The 23,706-nt window shown below is 40.3% G+C and overlaps 1 long non-coding RNA gene across 5 annotated transcripts in view; it reads left to right on the forward strand.

The window, feature by feature from the left end:
• The window catches only part of LOC147366957 (uncharacterized), a 343,959-nt gene that overhangs the window by 200,400 nt on the left and 119,853 nt on the right, over positions 1 to 23,706 (forward strand). For all 5 annotated transcript variants that reach the window (XR_015169635.1, XR_015169636.1, XR_015169637.1 and 2 more), the window contains one exon: positions 10,361 to 10,500. This is a non-coding gene — a long non-coding RNA (uncharacterized LOC147366957). Of the gene's footprint in view, positions 1 to 10,360; positions 10,501 to 23,706 lie in introns of those variants that run through there.

A 23,706-nucleotide genomic window follows, 5' to 3' on the forward strand; every position in this document is an offset into this window, starting at 1 on the left:
TGAGTCTCATGTGACCTCTAAGGTCCCTTTAGTTCTATTACAGTTTCTGTCTTCATTACCCCCAACCCCTAGAAGATGACAGAGAAATGGAGCTGCCTTAGGTCCCTTCATAGAAGCTGCTGTTGGGGTCTTGGGGATGAAGGATCTGCTTGTCCTGCCAGGCACAACCAGCGTTTTTCCTGAATTTCCCCATATCCTCTCTCCTCTCCATCCAAAATGTAAGATAGACCCAAGGAGGGTCAACACTTGGGATGTTGTCAGCCAGCCTTGCCTTTGCTATTTTGGAGCTAGTAGAAATTAACTCGCAATGTGTGTGAAAGCAAAGATAGGACCTGGGTGGGCCCTGCAGAGCAGCTCAGCATGTAGTGTACAGCAGGTGGAAAGTACCCACATCCAACCACCTGTTTTATTTTTTTTCCAACCACCTATTTTATAGGTTTTTCTGAGTTCATTTACACTCAACTCTTTTGCTGGGCCTGCCTAGGTTGCAGTCTACAGCCCATTTTCTTTGCCCTTAACAAATGGAGACTCTAACCATACTGGCTTTTAGTTTGTCTCCTTTCGTGCACTATTGGCTGAACCTAATCCCAATAATATTCCTCTGTGTGTCTAGAGGTAACCATCCATGTGTTCCTTCCTCCAGCAAATTCAAGCCTCATGATCTGAATAGTAGTCACATTGGACTCTCCCAAACTACTGAGAAAGAGCCCTTTTCCTTGCCTATGGCTGCTAAACAAATAGCCAGTGGTCCTCACCCCTGAGTGCTAACAGCATGGCTAGATTCTCTTCCTCCCTCCCCAGCAAGTGTGGCAGCAGCCATCTTTCTCTGTAGCTTGGTGACTCAGACTGGACTCTTGTCTATACCCAACAGAGCTTGTGCACATTTTCTGAAGGTTTAAATTAGGGGCTTATGCAAGTCATTACCCTAAGTCATCAAAACAGCAATTAACTCAATAACCATGACATTAAGCCAGCTGTTTTTTTCTGGGGAATGTGAAATTGGAAACCAATGCTGCAGTATGCTTGGCTCAGCCGTGAGTTTCCATGAAGCAAAACTAAATAAAGCAAGTGTAAATATTGTAAATATTTGAGTTCAGAGGGGCAGGGAACTACCTTTCCTTTTGGAGGGGAAAGGATCATGGGGACAAAATGAGAAGTACAGAATAAGGAGAGAAAATGGAGTGTCCAGTCCTGCAGGAACAAACACCTTTATAAATGAATATCCACAGCTTTCCTATGTTGCTTAACCTATTATGGATTATCCTGTATATTTAACATATTCAAAAACATTTCTGGTTAAATTTCTCCTAGGAGAATAACATCTTTGGCAACAATGTTTTAGAAAATTTGGGCTAATTTCATTATACCTACTGACTGCATATATTTATATTCCCTTAAAATTATATTTTTGAAGATTAAATTATACTTTTCATGAAATAGAGCTAATTTTATAAAGAAGCTATGAAAGTTTTCTCTAAAAGGTATTTTGAATATTTCTCTACAGATTATTTGATCTGATCATTTAATGATGGAAACCTAAGTTTTCCTTCAAACTAAAAGCCCTGTACACAGTGAATATGGCAGTAATCAGATTTTTTCCAGCCAAATGAAGGCCCCACAAATACTAAAACCAAAGACTTTGGAAAGAAATGTTTTTTCGTTTTTTCTTGATTTTAAAATTAACATGTGTATATAGATTTGAGAAAATACTTAAAACTATTAAGAAATGATTATCATTGATATAATCCCATTATGAGACCATTGTTAACACTTTGGAAGTTTTTTCTTTGAAAACATTTTAACAAATGAGTCAGGTAATTCAATTGTATTCATTGTTGGATACAGTTGATAATAACTAATGTTGCAGTGAACATTTTAGTATATTAGTCTTTGATTCTTTGCCCATTTCTTTAGGATATATTCTTAGAAAGGGAATCAATTTGTTTAGGCATCTAACTTATTGTTAAATTGCATGTCAGACAGATGATACTAATTTTCACTCAGTGTTTTTATGTGTTCTGACTATACCCTCAATGTCATTGAGTATTATTTTTAATCCATTTTTTCTCAACTCTGGCTTTTACTTTGGAATCAATGCAAGAGTTTTAAATAACAAACAAACATAAAACAGGCTGCACCTGAGCTCTACCCTAAGCCAATGAAATCAGAATTTCTGGGGAGTTGGAGGACCAACGCGAATATAAGTTTAAAAGCTCCTCAATGCATCTAGTTGATAGAAAGGGTTCATAACCACTTTGCTAATTGAGTAAATGAAAAATACTTCAAAGCTCTCTGCTATCACAGCACATTAGGATCTAAGTGGTATATGTTTGCCTCATTAGTTTGAAAAACTTACTGTGAAATTAGGGTCTGGCCAAAATATTTTGCCCCAAGTGGATCTGCACATACCTGGGGGAAAAAATGAGGTCATCTCTGCACCAAAATAGTTCCCCCTATTGCTTCCATCTTACCAATTAGTTTTTAGAAAACTTTTGCAGGGCTTTTTTTCCTTTTTCCTATTTCATCTCTAAACTTTCTATCTCTGAGGCTGCTTCAGAAGTAGTGCGTGTTAATTGTTTTGCCTTTCTAATCACTATTCAGTTGTTTGTCAAGTATTTCATTTATTTTGGCATTTTCTGTACCAGGTCATACATTGTCCTTATCTTAGGGTGACCATCATTTCCCCATCTTATTTGTGGTTTGGTAGATGAAAATACTGAAGAAGACTATACCTGATAGAAATGCTACAGAAGGCCTGTACTAAAGACTGTACATAACCTGATAGAATTACTGCAGAAGGCCTGTGCATAGTTTGACCTGTCTGGTTTTATGATGCTCCAGGCACGTCTGGGCCCTTTTAGTTGTTAGTCTAGGGAAACTATTGACGCTCATCCTGTGAGGGTAAGCTGGTGTGAGAGAGTCTGCTCTTTGGTGAAATGTTTTCCCGTGTGTGAGAAGTACAGAAGGGAATATTTCCTCCTCACTTCTAATGATGTTACCTGAAAATCTGATGCCAGATGATTACATTATTTCCTTAAAGGCTGTTATTTCCTCATTTCTGTCTTCCCCCTGGGCCCACAACTCGCTCTTTCTCTGGAAGAAGAAGTCTCTCCCCCACATCCCAATACTTAATTTTTCATACTCTTTCACAGCCAAGAGTGACTGTAGGACATAGTTTTGTCCGATTACACGTAAACAAGATTCTGCTGGCAGCTTTGGGCAAGAGTTGCACTTTCCAAATAAAAGTGTAGTGATCCTGAAACCTCTTTCCCTTACCTCTAGCCTTGAATTCAGATATGATGCCTAGATTTTGAAGGCCATTTTGCAACTATGAGGTAAGAGACCCAAGAGAAACACTAAGGATAGCCAACATGGCTCTGCTATCTTTTAGCTGGTGGACTGACACCAACCATTGCCTGCATCCAGACTTTTGCTGAGGGTTAAACATGCTCTTAGCTGAGTCAGTGTTAGATGGATTTTCTGTTTCTCTCAGCTGAGAGCTTTCCCGATTCACCCAAATGATACTTTCCTAGTATCATGTTTAGCCATTGATCGTAGCTTGTTATTTCCTATTTTTTTCTGTATAAGGGCTGAATTTTCACGTCCAAGACCATTGCTAAACAGGGCAAGGCCAAGCTAGCTTGTTATCTCCCTTTTATTCTCTTCTTCCTTGGGCAGTGGTCAGGCTGGGGTTAGTTCTTGGGCCAAGAACTGGGGAAAGTCACTGCTTCTTATTATCTGTCTCTGATTATGTTTCTGCCTGTACTGGTAAGTCAGTTTACTTTAATCTAAAGCTATTTAGGCTGAATTCAAATAGAAAAAAATGAGAAGTTATTGTCTATACCAACTTCTCCACACTTTTGCCTTTGATTTTGGGCCCACAGACATATATTAATAATAATAGTTATTTGCTTCCTTTTTTATTTTCTTTCTTGTGAATTTCTGGGGTTTTTGTTTTTTACAATTCTGGTAAGGTGGGGAGGCTGATCTCTAAGCAGCCTATTGGTATCTCTTGGTCTAAATATCATCTATAATATTCTAATTTGACACAATTTTTCTCATCCTTAACGATGGAAACAGTTTTGGTAATGAATGTAATTTGAAGTTACATCTATTTGTTCTCTGCCACCAAATGTTATGCCAGTGCCTTAATTGGTTTTGTTAGAGTGAGCTTGAAGCCATGGGTATATAAAGCAATTAAAATGTTTTGGCATTTTTCATCAGTCACTGAAGCATCATAAATTTTTGATTGCCTGTGTGATGAACATATTTACCAAGCACAAGTAGCTATAATTTATGTGTGTTCAGCTGGAGGATGGCAAATAAAATGTAAGTATGTTTGAGGTTAAAGAGAAATGTATCAACTGTCCGATCATTGCTACAATATAGCTAAGTGTTGAATCAAGAGGGAAAATAAAGGTGAATTTTACCTTTTCCTCTATATAATCATCCCTAGCATTACCTAGGAGAAGGCAATGGCACCCCACTCCGGTGCTCTTGCCTGGAAAATCCCATGGATGGAGGAGCCTGGTAGGCTGCAGTCCATGGGGTCGCTAAGAGTTGGACACGACTGAGCGACTTCACTTTCACTTTTCACTGTCATGCATCGGAGAAGGAAATAGCAACCCACTCCAGTGTTCTTGCCTGGAGAATCCCAGGGATGGGGGAGTCTGGTGGGCTGCCATCTATGGGGTCGCACAGGGTCGGACACGACTGAAGCGACTTAGCAGCAGCAGCATTACCTATTCAAATTTTTAGCTAAATGGTTTTGCATTGTCTTCTAGCATTCACTATTTGTTTCTATTAAATATGTAGGAATTTATGGAACTGGTCAGTATTTTGCCACTACACTTGTCGTCTTCAGTCTGTGGAAGTATCATGGAAAAACATGTATCTCCAATCCTGTGCTTGAAATAAAATGCTGAAACAGTGACCTGGTTTATTTGTAACCAAGAATCATCAAGTTCATCTTCTTTTTCAGATGTGACATGTACCAGAGCGTGAAAACAGCTGTGACAAAGCTCTCTTTGGAGCCTAAGTCATATCACTTGCTCACTGGAGCATCCTCTTTACATAGCCTGTCACTGTGATTCTAGCTCCATCTCACTGGAACAGAGTAGATCATGGGAAGAATCGAGCCTATGTAGGATGTTACTTCCTAGCAGAGTGCCCAGGAAAAAGGTGCCAAGGAAAACCCGGGCAGGTCCTCTGTGGATGGACTCGTGACATCATGTAGTGACCTTTCCCAGAGACTCTGACCAATAAGAATCTTTACTCATTCACTTTCAGCTTCCTTTGTGGTGCAAGCTTCACCCTGACATCTTGATTTTAAGTATATAAAAGGAATTTCTGTGATATACTCTGTAGCTCAGGCTCATTGGTACATTCTCTGCATGTTTCAGGTGAGAGCTAGGTCAGTTTGCCGTGAGACCAGGATGTGAGTGGATGAGAATATGTCCCTTTCTTGACTCTTCACATCCTTCTAGAAATGTGCTGAATCCTTCTTATCACTCCAACATGGAACCAGAGAAATCAGATTTTATTCTAGGAACCAGCTGCCAAAATTTGAAGTCCTCCAACCTCAGGCTGGTGGCAGTGAGGGTGAAGTGCAAAGGGGCAGTGTTCTTTTCCTGACAATACTGAAGTCGTTCCTGACTCTGCTCCATATTCTTAGGAAGTAGACAGACAAGTGCTAGTTACCTTCCTTCTTTTCAGACAGAGGAACTGGTGAAAGGATGAAACCCCTCAGTTTCTGGGGCTCTTATTTAGACACCACCTTGTGTTCTCATTCAGGCTCCTGACCTTTGCTCTACTCTTGGCTCATCCTGAGGGAAACTGGCCAGACTCCATCACCTGGTTGGCCTGTGAGTTGTCCCCTCTGTTTCTCCCCTCTTTCCAAGTCTCTCCTTTTTAATTATCAGCACAGACAACCCCCATGTAGTAAGACTCCATACAATCCTCACAGGCCTCAAGCGATGAGGGTAAAAACTAAAAAAATATCTCTGCCATGGAAGCTAATTGTGTATTTTTAATTAATTGCTCCAATTAGTCCCACTCTTTTCAGTTATGTTAATCTATAACAATGTCAGCTGGGATGCTTCTGGAAGTGGAAATTGCTGTAATGGTCAGGTACCTGTCAATTAAAACTCTTACTATGTGCAATTAGCTTCTCTTTGCATTTTCATGGCAACCCTGGGGAGTATGAGCGGCAGCATGGATGCAGCTTACCACATCTAGAGCAAATGGTATCAATATATTTCCATCCTATAATTTTGATGGCTTACATATTTTATTGTAGAGAAAAGTCAGTGATCAAAGATGGCATGATTAATGATGAAATAATTATAGAAGACCTAGTCTGGCCCCTTTGTTTATTAAATTCTGTAATGCAAAACTCGACAAATAATAAAAGCAGCTGATGGTGTATAGTTAAGGGTTTGGAGGCAAATGGCTTTCAAAGGTTTCCACTAAGCACTTTGAAAGCATATTTAACATATTATTGATATGATTGTTTGTGATTAGCATATGTATTTGGTCTTTACAGTCAAGCTTCTTCAGGATCACGAATAAGAAAAAAGAGGATAGATTGGTTTCAATTACACACCTTGGCTTCATAGAACTTTTTTCTCAAATATTTGGGATTTTCCTTCTGTAGCCTAAAATTTTACTGTACAATGAAGTTTGCTTTCCAATAGAGCTAAGCACAGCCTGACAGTTATTACATGATTATTTAATAGAATTCTTTCAACCACAATCTGCTTTTTAAATATATTATGAACTATGATAAACATACAGAAAAGTACACTAAACATAAAAATATATAGTTCAGTGATTAATCATGGAGTAAATATTGGTGTAAGCACATCAAGGTCAAGAAGTAAAATATCGACAGCAGCCCTTAGGGCCTTCTCTTGTCTCTTCCCAATTATTCCTTTTTCCTCTCAAAAGGCGCCTATATTACGTGTGAGCTCAGTCATGTCCGACTCTTTGCAACCCCATGGACTGTGGCACTCCAGGCTCCTCTGCCCATGGGATTTTCCAGACAAGAATACTGTAGCGGGTTGCCATTTCCTTCTCCAGGGGATCTTCCTAACCCAGAGATTGAACATGTCTTCTGCATGGTGGATTCTTTACCAACTGCGCCACCTGGGAAGCACCAAAAGGCACCCACCTTGAAGAAATTTCATTTGGTATTCATTTCCATGTTTTGAGAAGATGGTTGTTGCTCTCACTGCTTCTTTAAAAGCAGTTTTCTTTTGTACTCTGAAAGTGAAAGTGTTAGTTGCTCAGTCCTGTCCAACTCTTTGCAACACTATGCACTATAGCTGACCAGGCTCCTCTGTCCATAAAATTTTCCAGGCAAGAATACTGGAGTGGGTTGCCATTCCCTTCTCCAGGGTATCTTCCTGATCCAGGCATTGAACTGGGTCTCCTGCATGAGCCACCTACACTAACTGCATTGTATAGAACAGTCTTTGGACTCTGTGGGAGAGGGAGAGGGTGGGATGATTTGGGAGAAAGACATTGACACATGTATAATATCATATATGAAATGAAACACCAGTCCAGGTTCGATGCAGGATACGGGATGCTTGGGGGTGGTGCACTGGGACAACCTAGAGGGATGGTACAGGGAGGGAAGTGGGAGGGGGGGTTCAGGATGGGGAACACGTGTACACCTGTGGCAGATTCATGTTGATGTATGGTAAAACCAATACAATATTGTAAAGTAATTAGCCTCTGATTAAAATAAATAAATTTATATTAAAAAATTTAAAAAAATATCTCTTTGTTTTTGGTTTTCAGCAGTTTTACTGTGGTTTGGCTAGTAAAACCTACGTGAGGACTTCTATACTCTATTTGGAGTTTGTAGGACTTCTTGAATCTACAACTTATTGTTTTTCATCATTTGGGAAAATTCTTAGCCACTATTTCTTAATATGTTATTTTTGACTCATTTATTGCTTTCCTTTCTCTCTAGGATTCCAGAAGTATGTTAGATCTTCTCAATATTTTCCTATCCTCTTTGAAAAATATTTTCCAACTTTTTGCCTCTTTATGCTAAGTATTTTTCTTATGTCACTAGTTTTTGTTCATTAAGTCTGATTTCAGTTGGGTATAAATTGTTCTAAACTGAGCCATTGAGGTCTTCACTTTGGCTATTGTATTTTTCATTTCTAGAATTTCTACTTAGTTGTTCTTCAGTTTGAAATGTCCTTTAAAAGTAAATTCTATTCTATGCTGAATTCGCAATCTGGCCTTTTATTTCCTTGAAAGAGTAGGTATAGTTTTGTCTTTCTGCTCTCAGTATTTCATTACTGTTCATGACTTAGCAAACTTTGATGAATGTCAGAAAGTTGATGTGATGTTTCCCTTGACAGTGGTGTTCAGTGTGTTCCTGATGTGGTGATGACAAAAGAGCCAACTAGGATTCTCTTCGGATTGATTCATAGACTTTTTTCTTTTCATCATGGAAAAAAATCACAATATATACTGTAAAGTAGAGGAAAATATATGATAACCCACAAAAATCCATCACCCAATTTCAACAGTTATCATCACTTAGCAACTATAGTTATCTTAAAATTCATGCCTAATAAGTTTAATATCTGGATCTACTGTGAGTCTCTTTCCATCATCTGTTGGCTCTATGTTTCTTGTTCTTGTCTTCTTGCTGTTGTTTTATTGGGTTTCAGAAGTTGTATTGAAAAATTATGTGTAGAAATTACTTGATGTGTAAGATAAGTTCTTTGCTTGGGGAAGATTTATGTTTTCTTCTACTACATGCCTGGCAGCTCTTAAATCTGAAATCATCTTAATCCAATTTGGGGGATGAAGATGATTCAAAGCTCAGCTGAAATAGCTGTAAGAGCCAGTCTCCTTCTGGTTCACTCTGTTAGGGTGACTTAGACTCTCTTGGGCTTCCTTGCTGGCTCAGATGGTAAAGAATCCACCTGCAATTCAGGAGACCTGGGTTCGATCCCTGGGTCAGGAAGATCCCCTGGAATAGGGAATGGCTATCCACATCAGTATTCTTGCCTGGAGAATTCCATGGACAGAGGAGCCTGGCAGGCTACAGTCCACGAGACGAAAAGTGTTGGACATGACTGAGCAACTAACACTTTGCTTTAGACTCTCTCACCAAGCCTAAGACTACAACATTTGTGATTTTATCTCCATGAAGCTGCAGAACAGTACTGCATAGCCCTTTGGCTGCCTCTTCATGAGTCAGTAAATTCTATCAGAGGAAAAATCCAAACACTGGATCATTACTATCTTGTTCAGTATCCAGTGCTTTCAAGCAGAATATGTATATGTATTGTGAGTATGTACATTAGTTATCCTCAGAAAGGAGATTGGTCCAAATCTCCTGATATCCCATTGCTAAAAGCAAAAGACTACTCTATACACATCTTAACCTTTCATCCTGTAGTCTTTTATACTAATCATTTTAAAAGGGAAACTCAAATTGTAATATACGATGGTTGCTTATGGATTAATTGATTTCTGTATCTACCATAAGAATCTGTTAATCACTGTTTCTTTAAGCTGTGTGTTTACTCTCTTTAAGCTGTTTGTTTACTCTCTGATTCTTTTCTCATTCTGGTTTGTGTCACAGATACATGCTTTCTTACTCTTTGGCCCCTAAGTAGGTGCACCCAAAGAAGGCACGGTAGAAAATTGGGGGGTGAGAGTAGGGCAGAGAAGTCAGAGTTTTCTTACCTCTCTTATTGCTTCCTTTGGTGTCTCTGGCAGTAGCTGGGTCTCCTGCATGGTTCCAGCTCTTACTGAAAGGCTCTGGCTTCTGGGCTGTGGTAACACCTCCTCCCATCGTTTGCACCTCCCCCACCTCCGCCTCTCCCCCGCCCCCCAACAGTAATAGGACTTCCTACTGTTGCTGACTTACAGTTTTTTGGCTTTTCAATCCTGCTGCTGCTGCTGCTGCTAAGGCGCTTCAGTCGTGTCTGACTCTGTGTGACCCCATAGACAGCAGCCCACCAGGCTCCCCCATCCCTGGGATTCTCCAGCAAAGAACACTGGAGTGGGTTGCCATTTCCTTCTCCAATGCATGAAAGTGAAAAGTGAAATTGAAGTCGCTCAGTCGTGTCCGACTCTTCGCGACCCCATGGACTGCAGCCCACCAGGCTCCTCCACCCATGGGATTTTCCAGGCAAGAGTACTGGAGTGGGGTGCCATCGCCTTCAATCCTTCTACCACTGTGTGATCAGTGATACCGTTAAATTCACCTCTAAATTCCATATAGTAATACCTGCTACTTTTAAGACCTAGTGCTGTTACTTTATCTGTCATAGGGTTTTGTTACAGTATGAAATATGTAATACGCAGTCCTTATCCTCAGGGAAGGAACAAAAGACAGGAACAAATGACGTCTGTATATGAAAACATGACAGATGACCATGGATTAAGTGCCAACCTTGAGGATTTACTCAAGAAGGCCTAAGCAACTCAAGAGTGAGATCCCTAGAATCTTTCATGGAGGTAAGTCAGATTGTGTGGTAGAACAGGATTGAAAAATTCTCCAGGTGGAGCTGAAATAAGAAATCTCTGGGAAACAAAATTCTTGTTCAAAATCTCCATGGAAAAGTGGCGTTTGAAATTATTTTCTATTCAAACTAATGACATGTATGAGTAGCTTGGTGATTCTTCTTAATGCTTTGAAGAATCTTTAAACTCTGAAAAACTGATGCGATGGTGTTTTCAATCTCACTTTACACATTTGCTGTAACTTCAAGTTCATAAACTTGAGCTTCACTGAAAATTACCCTCACCACAAACAAGCTCTGTCATTTCAGATGCTACCAACAGACAGCTGATTGAAAATTGAGGGATGAATGATAGTCAAAGAACTTTTGAGCAAATGCTACATAGTTTTCCAGTGAATAAGGGTTCATGATGGGTGCGTGATGAAATGCTCTTTCTCAGCCAGAATGTCATTGTAATTTTGGGTGGGTTGAGGCATTGGAAATAAGCTGAGAGCTAGATGGTGTAGTGTGAAACCAATTCTTTGGATATGGATTGTTACTCTGGAGCTAATTTGTATTGTGTTGCCGGCTGTGGTCAGGCCCAGTGCTGGGGGATGCACATGCCTCTTGTTTGGTTTATATGGTTTCTGTGTAGTCAGGGCAAAGAGCTTGAATTTGAAGTCAGATCTAAGTTGGGGACCCATCTTTGATCCTGCTTGACTATTTGATTGTGGGAAAGCACTTAACTTTTTGAGTTCTGCCTTCCTTATCTACAAATCATTAAGAGTAATGAAATCTCACAGAAAACTGTTGTAATAATTTAGGTGACAGTGCTTAGGAAACTTACAAATGTAGCTGTTTCTTGCACAGACATTTAAGCTGCCCGATTGTGTCTAAGCTACTGTGCTTGGCCAAGTTAGAAAATTTGCTGGAGGAGAGATAGCAGGCACTTAACGGCACTTCTGCATAGGGCCCTGTGCTTACAACACAGGCAAGGGAGAATCACATAATTTTCTTTCTCGCTTTTTCATTTTTAATTTTTCAATTGCCACTCCTAAAATCCTAGCCCCTGGCGGAGAATATTTGCATTCGTTGTACACAGTACCCACTTGACGCACTTGGCTCTGCATCCAAGGTGGAAGTTGAAATAAGTCAGTGTCCTTCTTTATTTACTTTATAACTAAGCTCTATTTCCTTTCCTCTCTTATATCCAGGAGTCATCATAATATATACACGGCATAAAATGTACATGAGATAACAAGTCATTACTTGCAAAGTACATTTTTTCCTTCTCCAGGGCCTTATTAGCAACTGATAATCTTAAATCTTATCTCCTAAGAAAGTTCCTCATCAAGTATTCCTTGTCCCCATTCTGTTAAGCATCTTCACGACTCATTCTGCTAAAAAAACAGAGAAAAACAACTCAAGGGAGTCCCAACTCCTACTGCAAACTAGTAGCTTTCCCTACCCAGAACAAATGCTAAAATTGGTCAGAAATCACATTATTTACTCTCAGAATAATAGTCTGTTGCAATTTATGCTTACCTTGTCACCCAACCACAGTAATAATATGTTTGACATGAACTGCATACTAATTACTTTTATTATTCCAGAAGTTTCATTAGCAATAGTCCTCCCTTACCCTCAATTCTCCCAAACTCCCGAATGTCTAAAAATGCCATCTTAACTATATCCCTAAAGACAATATAAATTCTACATATACAGTTTCTATTTGCTTCTCCATCTCACTCCCACCCTTGCCAAATCTTTCATCCATTCACACCAAAAATGCTAAAAGTCAGAAAGAATATCATCATGATTTCTCGAAGAGAACATGTCTCTGAACTTAGAGGGGCTTTGAGAGTCTTTTCTTAACTCAGATTTGAGATAATTAAACATTTTCCCCCCTTCCTTAAAAAAATAATAAATTACTATCAGTACAGATTTTTAATTTTATTAACCAGTTTTCAGCTATTAGTAGCCTAGAAAAGAAATGTAAACCCTGAACTTCTGAATGCCAAAATTTAACTGGGAATTTGAGAGTAGATAATGAAGACGGTTGAGCAGTCAAAACAAATGAAATAGCCTCCATGGATCACATTCAAACTTTTGCTTTAAGCAAACTTTGGTCAAGTGGTTCCTAGTAGATCAGAAGTGTTGTTGTTATTGTTTTGTTGCTTTGTCATGTTTGACTCTTTTGTGATCCTAGGGACTGTAGGCTGCCAGGCTCCTCTGTCCATGGGATTTCCCAAGCAAGAATACTGGAGTGGGTTGCCATTTCCTTCTCCAGGGGATCTTCCCTACCCAAAGATGGAACCTGCGCCTCCTGCATTGGCAGGTGGGTTCTTTACCACTGCACCACCAAGGAAGTCCAGATTAGAAGTAGTGACTCAGAAGTGGAAATGTGGTTGCATTGTGTTTTAGTCAGTTTGAGCTGCCATAACAAAATACAATAGATGGGGTGACCTAAGCAAGACATTTATTCCTCTCAATTCTGGACGCTTGGAAGAAAAAGATCAAGGTACAGTCCAGTTTGGTTCCTAGCCCTCTTACTGGCTTGCAGAAGGTTAGCTTTTCAGTGGCCTTTTCTCAGAGCATGTGTGTGAGGAGAGAGAGAAAGTAAAGTCTCTGATGCGTTTTCTTATGGGGCTTCCCTGGTGGCTCAGACAGTAAAGAATCCACCTGCAATGCAGGAGACCCAGGTTTGATACCTGGGTCCGGAGGATCCCCTGGAGAAGGAAATAGCTACCCACTCTTGTATTCTTGCCTGGAGAATTCCCCAGGAGCCTGGCAGGTTATAGTCCATGGGGTTGCAGAGAGTTGGACACAACTGAGCAAAGTGTTTTCTTATAAGGACACTAATCCCATTATGAAGGGCCCATCCTTATGACCTCATCTAAACCTGTTATCCTTCCAAAGGCCCCATGTTCAAATGCCATCACACTGGGTGTTAGGATTTCACTATAACAATTTTAGGGGGACAAATTTTAGCGCATAGCTTTCTGGAAAAGTCAGACATGCCGGCAGTAGCTAAAAGAGAAAGTAATTCTTTGGTAGAGAGGGGCCAAAGAAAAACTATTGTAATAGTTCATTTTTCAAAGGGACCATTTAGTTCAAGAACGTGTCACTCTGTGGAGGTCAGTGGTTTCTGAGGCCTTCATGATTGTCACGTTCATAGTAATGAATCTGATTCTTTAAGAAAAGGATGAAATATTTTCAATGTCCTCTATTTAAGAGGGTACTGAACAGAGTGTAATCTATTTTAGAGTTATTTTTTTGTTAACATACTTAAAATATTGGTGTGTCTGTGGGTTGTAATCAATCCTGTGAAATATACATTTACATATAATGGTAGGGTTTCCAAAACCTGATAAATCTCATGGAGCAATAAACAATAAGTATTTTTTAGGGTCAAACAGTAGGATACCATTTCTAAAGAACAATTTTCTTTTAAACTGAATTATGCAAGAGCGAACAAAATTTAGTGTTGATATTTCAGCTGTTGAAAACAATCCATCAAGTTCTTCACTACTTAGCACCAAGGTTGAAAAAATTTATCATGGTGCTTTTTTATCCAAGCATGTCTACGCATGGCAAATATCACTGGCCTTTAATTTAAAGGTGGTAATCGAGATTGGGGGTTCTATAGAAGAGACAACTTTATGTTTGACCACAATTCTTCACCTGGGCCAAGGAACAGTGATTTTCTGACTTGTCTGCCTTTGTCTTAGAGCCTTCTATCCTGTTAATAGCCATTTTCTGGACTCTATTGTGATTGCGATAGCCAGATTTCCCTTTTTACTGCCTGCCGTACTTACCAAGCAATCAGCATCCATCTCCGCAATGAGACTTATCTTGCCAAAAGTTGAGGATACTCGAAGTCAGTTGGCTGCAATTCCCTATATCAATCCCTGCAATAGAGGTGGCCTTGCCAATGAACTATAATAACTGACATCACTTGGCAAGGCTCCCCATACTCTGGATGGTGTTTGGAAAGGTACAGTCAGCTTCTGCCTCTATAATTCTCTTTTTATGTATGTTTTCATATATAAAACCCCCATTTAGCTGATATATCCCTTCTTTAGCTATATTAAAACCTTTGAGGTCTGGTCTTATCTTGCTGGCAGTAGTACTGGGCTGTCTTGTTAAGGTGACACTGCAGATCTTGGTTTTGAGCCATTATGTCCTGATTGTAGAGCTGATGCTTGGGTGTAGTCTTACTCTTCTAGATACGTGTTCTTGAGGATGCCTCCACTGTAGCCCCCCCAGATCAAAAGGTTCTGAATAACACTATATACCATGTGCTTTATCTGCTGTCTACATCTAATCTGGAGAAAGAAATAGCAACCCACTCCAGGTTTTTTGCCTGGAAAATCCCATGGACAGAGGAGCCTGGCAGGCTACAGTCCATGGGGTCACAAAGAGCTGAACATGATTGAGCAAATAAATAACAGCAACTAGGTGCTTTATCTGCTATCCTCATCTAATCTATTAGCAAAGCCTAGTAGGTCCACCTAAAAATACACCCTGATATTACTTCTCTTGCTTGCACTGCTGTCAGTCTAGCCCAAGCCTTGACTCTTATTCACCTAGACACTTCCGTGGTCTCCTAACCAGGCTCCCTTCTTCCAGCCTTGTCTATTGGGGTTTTTTAACACAGCAGCCACAGTGGTCCCTTAGAACACAGGTAGACTCATATCACTCTTTTGCTCAAATCATCCAGCTGCTTCCTGTGAGAGAATACAATCCAAATGTTGATTCACTGGATACAAGGCTCTACCTGGTGTAAGGAACCTTCGTGACCTCATCTTCTACCATCTTGCCCTTGCTCACCCGTCTCACCTGTGCTAGCCTCCAGATGCTCCCTTCAACATGTCAGGCACAGCCCTGCCTCAGGCCTGCTGCCCTTCTGTATCCTTGGGGAGAGGGGTTTGGGGAGATGCCTGTTCTTTCCCCGAGTGTATGCGCGTCTCCATCCCTCTCTTCATTCTGATGGCTGTGCATATGTCCTCTTTCAAATGAGAGCCTTTTACTCTATACTGTATTACTCCCCGAGTGTATGCGCGTCTCCATCCCTCGCTTCATTCTGATGGCTGTGCATATGTCCTCTTTCAAATGAGAGCCTTTTACTCTATACTGTGTTACTCCTTGTCTCTCCTTGCCCTACTCATTTATTTGCTCTTTGATTTTTTTGTCCAGTTCTCTCCACTAAAAGATAGGCTGCACTAGGGCTGGTTCACAGCTATATCCCTAGTTCCTAGAGCAGTGTCTAGCCACTACAGTGCCTTCAGTAAATATTTGTTGGCTAATTGTCAGAATGATTCCTTATCTTATTGAATCTTCACAGCACTTCTTTTAGGGGTTAGGTGCCTGTATTCTGATTTTGTAAATAAACTGGAAAGGCAAGCTTAGTAACTTGTTTAGAGAATGTAGATACTGCAGAGCTGAGTTTTTTCTTTCTTTTGAACTTTTTATATTGTATTGGGGTATGCTGCTGCTAAGTCACTTCAGTCGTGTCCAACTCTGTGTGATCCCACAGACGGCAGCCACCAGGCTCCCCTGTCCCTGGGATTCTCCAGGCAAGAACACTGGAGTGGGTTGCCATTTCCTTCTCCAATGCATGAAAGTGAAAAGTGAAAGTGAAGTCCCTCAGTCGTGCCCAACTCTTAGCAACCCCATGGACTGCAGCCTACCAGGCTCCTCCATCCATGGGATTTTCCAGGCAAAGTACTGGAGTGGGGTACCATTGCCTTCTCCGTATTGGGGTATAGCTGATTAATAATTAATTATTAATGATTAATAATAGCTGACCTATTAGGTGAACTGCAAAGGGACTCAGCTATACATATACATGTATCAATTACAGAGCTGAGTTTTGAATTTTGGTCCTCATGATGTGGAATTCCGTGCCAAACCCCATCTAGTGATGTCCTGGAAGTTACAGGGCAGTGTCAGTGAGTGCTGGAAGGTGGCCTTTCAGGACTTGGCTACTGGTTTTCAGTGGCAGGATAGAATCATTAAGTTATAACTGATTTTGCAACTGATGATGAAATTTCTCAAGAAGCTAAATTGTGGCCCATCCATATATCTATCAATCAGGACTCCTCAACCTCAACATAGAGGATGTGGAATTTATTTTCTGTTTTCTAGATATTTTGTTTTGAATTGACAGGTCAGAAACTTGATGACTGGTCACTGTGTTGTAATAGTTATTATTTATTTCCTCATCCTTACTGCAACAGATAACCTCATCCTTTTTCCAATAGATAACCATACAGGAACTAGAGTATATGCAGACTTGAAGCCAGAAGACAGGAAGTCAACCAGATCAGAATCATTCATTCAAGGATCAGAGTCAAATAACCAGCTACAGGCCCAAGATACAGAAGGTTACAAGTGATGTTTCCAAGATTTTCATCAGTAAGGTCTACTGATTGATGGATTTCTTCCCTATCATATGAATGTCTAGACATTGATATGTGTTAGACAAGGAGGACTCTAGAAATAACCAAGTGCCCATGGTTGCCTCTTGATGCTTCCTTTTAAACCAGGGCAAAGGCAAGGTCAGGAGCCAGACTGACCCTGACAGGTGTGTGCCTATTGACCAAACTGCCCCAGCAGTTGGGAGTCGTGTGCTCCATGGCTGGTTGCTGGTCAGTGAATCAGTGGGGTTCATCTCTGAATGGACCATACTGTCTCATAAGTTGATGCCATTTGGTTTTTGTTTTTTTGTAAATAAATCCTAAAGTCTTCTAGCCCCTGTTTTACTTTAAACAGCTGCAAACACAAGTCTGCTGAAACTCCAGGAAATAAATGACTCTACATAAGTATGTTTTTAAAAAAGTAAGGTACAATGGGCTCAGCATGAGTCAGCATGTGGGAATATCACTTAGGGGGCAAATGTGACTCTGGAACTTGAAAACAGGAACCTGGTAAGAAATCTTTTTTCCTACATACATCATTTTAACCATATATTTTTAGAACACCTATTATTAGCCAGGTAATGTGTTATATGCTGTGATACACAGACACAAGGCCAGTCCTCAGGAAGGATCTAGTGACTTCACTGTGGGTCACTTGGAGACTCTTATGAAGTTCCTATTTCTGTCAGATTTCAAGACTTATTAAAGGATACATGAAAAATTGAGATAAATGAAAAAGAAATTGATTAATCTGAAAGTGATTTAATGAGCAATTAGAGGAAAGATGCAGAGAATATACCTTGCAGTTCATCTCCCTTCACACTTAATGAGGGCTTGATGCAGTGAGAGAGAAGACACTGAGGTAGAATGGATGGAAAGAGCCTCTCCTCCTGACTCTGAAGCAATAAAAATGTTTACTTATATATATAATGTATATATTGTGTGTTTGTGTGCGTGTGTACACATATATAAAGGCATACCTTGCTTTATTGCACTTTGTAGATATTTTTGCAAGTCGAAGATTTCATGGCAACCCTGTGATGATTAAGTTTGTCAGCAACATTTTTTTAACGCTTGTTCACTTCATGTCTCTGTGTCACATTTTGGTAATTCTTGCAATATTTCAAACTGTTTCATTATTGTTATATTTGTTATGATCAGTGATCTTTCATGTTACAATGTTGTACCATGAACCATGTTCATACAAGACAGGGAATGAAACTGATAAATGTTGTGAGTGTTCTGACTATACCACTGACCAGTGTTCCCCCATCTCTCTCCCTCTCCTTGGACCTCCCTAGTCCCTGAGACTCCACAGTATTGAAACTAGGTCAGTTAATAACCTTACAGTGGCCTGTAAGTGTTCAAATATAAGGAATAGCCTCACATCTCCCACTTTAAATCAAATGCTAGAGATGATTAAACTTAGTGAGAAAAGCATGTGGAAAGCTGAGACAGGTTAGAGGCTAGACCTCTTGTGCCAAGCAGTTAGCCAAGTTGTGAATGCAGAGGAAAAGTTCTTGGGAGAAATTGAAAGTGTTATTCTAGTGAAGACATAAGTGCTTAAAAAGGAAATGGCCATATTGCTGAAATGGAGGCAATTTCAGTGATCTGGATAGAAGATCAAACCAGCCACGACATTCCCTTAAGCCAGAACCTAATTTGGAGCAAAGACCCAACTCTCTTCTATGAAGGCTGAGATAGGTGAGGAAGCTGTGAAAGAAAAGTTTGAAGCTGGCAGAAGTTGGTTCATAAAGTTTAAGGAAAGGAGTCATCTCTATAACATTAAAGTGCCAGGCAAAGCAGCAAGTACTGATGTAGAAGATGCAGGAAGTTATCGGAAGATCTAGCTAAGATAATTCACAAAGGTAGCTACAATAAACAACAGGTTTTCTAGATGAAACAGCCTTGCATTGGAAGAAGATGCCACTTAGGACTTTCATAGCTAGAGAGGAGAGTCAATTCCTGGCTTCAAAGTTTCAAGGACAGACTGACTCTCTTGTTAGGGGCTAATACAGCTGGTGACTTGAAGAAGTTGAAGCCAGTGCTCATTTATCATTCAAAAAACCCTATGACCCTTAAAAATTATGCTGAATCTACTCTGCCTTTGCCCTGTAAATGGAACAACAAAGCCTGGTAGATAGCACATCTGTTTACAACATGGTATAAGCCCACTTTTGAGACCTACTACTTAGAAAAAATTATTCCTTTCAAAATATTACTGCTCGTTGATAGCGCATCTGCTCACCCAAGAGATCCAGTGGAGATATACAACGAGATTAGTGGTGTCTTCATGCTTGCTAAGACATTCCTTCTGCAGCCCAATAAACAAGGAGTCATTTAGATTTTCAAGTCTTCTTATTTAAGAAATACAGTATTTCATAAGGCTATGACTGCCATAAATAGTGATCCCTTTGGTAGATCTGGGCAAAGTCAATTGAAAATTTTCTGGAAAAGATTCACCATTCTAGATGCCATTATGAATATTTATGATTCATGGGAAGAAGTCAAAATATCAGCATTAACAGGAGTTTGAGACTTGATTTGAACCTTCATGGATGACTTGGAGAAGTTCTAGACTTTAATGGAGGAAGTAGCTGCAGATAGTGTGCAAACAGCAAGAGAACTCGAAGTGGAGCCTGAAGATGCGGCTGAATTGCTGCAATCTCATAGTGCTGCAAACTCATAGTAAAACTTTGGGGCTTCCCAGATGGCACTAGTGGTAAAGAACCCATTTGCCAATGCAGGAGATGTAAGAGATGCAGGTTCGATCCCTGGGTCTGAAAGATCCAATGAAAGAAACAGTACCCCACTCCAGTATTCTTGCCTGGGAAATCTCATGGACAGGGGAGCCTGGTGGGCTACAGTCCATTGGGTTGCAAAAGAGCTGGACAGGACTGAAGCAGTGCACGCAAGCATAGTAAAACTTTAATGGGTGAAGAGCTGCTTCTTCAGGATGAACAAAAAAGTAGTTTCTTGAAACAGAATCTACTTCTGGTGAAGATGCTATGAAGATGTTGTAATGATAACAAAGGATTTTAGAATAGTGCATAACCATAGTTGATTAAGCAGTGGCAAGTTTTGAGAAGATTGTCTCCAGTTTTGAAAGAAGTTCTACTGTGTGTAAAATACTGTCAGTCTTCCATGCCACAGAGAAACCATTCATAAAAAAACAAGTCAATCAATGAGGCAAACTTCATTGCTGTTCTACTTTGAGAAATTGACAAAGTTGCAGCAACTTTTTGCAACCACCACTCTGATCAGTGAGCAACCATCAGCATGGAAGCAAGGCCCCCCACTAGCAAAAAGATTAGGGCTCCCTGAAGGCTCATATGATGGTTAGCATTTTTTAGCAATAAAGTATTTTTAAATTAAGGTGTGTACTTTACATTTTTAGACATAATGCTATTATTGGACCCTGAATAGACTATAGTATAGTTTCATCATAACTTTTATATGCACTGGGAAACCAAAAAATATCATGTGACTCACTTTGTTGGGATATTCGCTTTATAGCTGTGGTCTGGAACCAAACCCGCAAGATCTCTGAGCTAAGCCTGTATTTGCATGTCTCTTCACCACCCAAATTCATATGCTGAAACCCTAACCCCTAGTGCCTCAGAATGTGACTATATTTGGAGATAGGGCCTTTAAAGTAATTAAATTAAACTTGGTCATTGGGTTGGGCCCTAAATCAGTAAGACTGGTATTCTTATAAGAAGAGATGATTAGGATGCAGACAGGCAGAGAGGAAAAACCATGTGAAGACAAAGAGAGAAGACAGCCATTTCTCTTGTAAGCCTAAGGGAGAGGCCTCAGAAGAAATCAGCCCTGTCAATACCTTGATCTCAGACTTAGCCTCTAAGACTGTGAGCAAATACGTTGCTGTTGGTGAAGTTATCTGGTCTATGGTCCTTTGTTATGCCAGCCCCAGAAAACAATTCAATGCACCAATTAAAAGGACTCCAGCCCTAGAGATTGTAAGAACTCAAAAACTGCATATATGTAGTAGGGCTGGCTTAGAAAGACATAGTATCAGGTGCACGATCATGCCAGGCTTCTGAGAGCATTCATGGAATGGGAAATAATCCTGGCTGGATTCTCTAGCTCTGTGGATGTGAAGTGCTTTATGTCTCTACTAGCTCATTCACTCAGTGAGTCTTTTTTAAATTCCTGCTATGTACCAGGCATTGAACTAGATGTGGGAAATACAAGATGGATTGGCACAAGAATCTGTCCGCAAGGAATAGTTATGGCCAGTGCTACAGTGTGGCAAGTCTTCTGATGAATATTTGAACCTGGTACCTAACCTTGATGGATGGTTGTTCCAGCTGTGTCCCCACGGTCACAGGACTACACTTAGTCTTTTCCTTACTGATTCCTCCTATTTTAAAATCCTCTTTAAAAAAAAATTGATCTCTGGTTCTCTTCTTTCTTTTTCTAAATAGGTAAGTCTTAGATATCAGCTCAGGATTTGTAGTAGTTCAGTTAGGCTCCCAGGAAGTCACTCAGAGAACATGATGCAGTAAATCAGACTTGGTGTTAACTCTGACCTGGAATGTTATCATCTATCTGACTCAGTTCCAGAAGAGAGAACCACCTCCGGTGACTTCCTCCCCTGTATTTCAGGCCATAAATAGGTGCTGGGGCCCTGCCAAGTTGGGTCACTGTGGCTCATGAGGGACTGTCAGTTCCTCACAAACATTACACAGCTGTGAAATGACTATACCACCCAAGGTGACTCATAAAATCTGCCCCCCTTAAAAAGGGAATATTAGAAATGTCACCTCCTGGCTATCACTGTAATGCAGTTATGAGCTCTAGTTCTCAGCTGACTATCCAGAAGAGTCCTCACAGGAACCAAATAAGAAATCTGGGAAACCTAACACTTTGATTTGCCCAGGGCAGGTACTAGGAAGCAGTCAGCCTAGAAGTTTTAGAAGCTGATTCTAATCTAGGATTGTGATAAAATATAAATGATGTTTGATATCTGACTGTATTTAATCTGAGTTCTCCAGAGAAACAGAAGTACAGAGAGAGAGAAAGAGAGGAGAAGAGTGGATAGTAGAGAGAAAAGAGATTGATTGATTGGCTAATTCTAAGGAACTGACTTATATGATTATGGGGCTTACAAATCGATGAGGCAGACCAGCAGGCTGTAAACTCAGGCAGCATTTTTATGTTACAGTCTTAAAGTAGAATTTCTCAAAGCTTCAGTCTTTGCTCTTAAGGCCCTCCACTGATTAAGTGGGACCCACCCACAGGATGTAGAGTAATCTGCTTATTTAAATACTGCTTATTATAAATGGTAACCACATCTGCAAAACATCTTCTCAGTAACATCTAGGCCAGTATTTGATCAAGTGGACACATAAAAGTGACTATCTTACTACTTTTAACTGATAGAAGTAATCTGAATTTTTGAGCGTGTTACTGAATTAGAACCTTAAGGTAACTAGTAATCATAAAAATTTACTGAACCTCATTTGTTTCTCTTTGAATGCTTTCAGTTTTGGGGTTTTGAGCCACTGTTTCAAAAGGCAGGCAAGCCCATCTTTGGATCACTCTCACTGTTGACGAGCCCTTGCTTGAATGTATTTAGTCCCCATCCTGCTCCATGGAGCTGTTGTGCCCTAAGTGCAGTTCGACCCTCTGAAACAACACTGAAACAAGACAAAGACCAATTCGTCTTATATCATGTCTAAAGTGTGCTTTATATGAGGTATTCATTTTGTGTGATGCTCAGCATAGGGATGGGGGTGTAGGGAAAGGTCTGTGGTCAAGTAAGTTTGGGAAATATTGCTTAAAAGCTCTTCCTTTGGAAGATTTGTCATGACTCATTTGAAAGGCTTTGAAATTCTGCAGGAAGGAAACCAGCTAAATGTAACTTAGCATTTCTCAGAAACCTGACCTTGGAAACCCCCCTTTCTTCTCTTTAGCAACATCCTACAGGATATTCATGGAAAAGTTCTGCAAGGTTCTCTGGCACAATCAGTGCCCAGTCTTTAGTTTAGATGCCCTGTCCCCCAGTTGTTTTGTACCACTGTGTGTCAGGGATGGGTTGTGGAACACACCACTCCAGTCCTTAGTGGCTTAATATAATAGCCATTTATTATTTCCCCCATGTTCATAGCTCACTGGATGATTTTGCTGACCTGGGCTGCTCATGATTGATCTTAGCTGGACTTACTTATGCATCTGATGAGTAGAGGGTGATGGCTGGCCTAGCCTAGCCTTGGCTGGAATGATTCAGCTTTATTCCACAGGCCCCTATCCTTCCAGCAAGCTAGCCTAGGATATTCTCATTGTGGTGACAGAGTTGAAGAGAAGAAACATGCAAGCATACAGTTATCCATGCATCAGGTTGCTAAAAACACTTGTTTGCATCAAGTTTATGAAAATTCTGTTGGTCAAGTGATTTAGGCAAGTTCAAAGTGGCAGTGTGTTGCAGAGTTATAGGACAAAGACAAGGATATGTGTGGCCGTTAACTGGGGCTATTGGTTATATTCATTAATGCAGCTCTCAGATGTGAATCTGAGGAATGGTACCAAGACAGCTGAAGCAGAATTGCCAGGGTGAGTGTAGTGAAATTTCACATCTTTAATCCCTATCCCTCAGAGATGATCAGGATGGGGCTGTTGTTGTTCAGTCACTTAGGTGTGTCTGACTCTTTGTGACTCCAAGGACTGCAACATGCCAGGCTTCCCTATCCTTCACTATCTCCCAGAGTTTGCTCAAATTCATGTTCATTAAGTCGATGATGGCATCCAACCGTCTCATTCTCTGTCACCACCTTCTC

The sequence above is a fragment of the Bos grunniens genome, chromosome 8 (assembly GCF_055505025.1).
Source record: "Bos grunniens cultivar Pamir isolate PY7600 chromosome 8, Bosgru_T2T1.0, whole genome shotgun sequence".
NCBI lineage: Eukaryota > Metazoa > Chordata > Mammalia > Artiodactyla > Bovidae > Bos > Bos grunniens.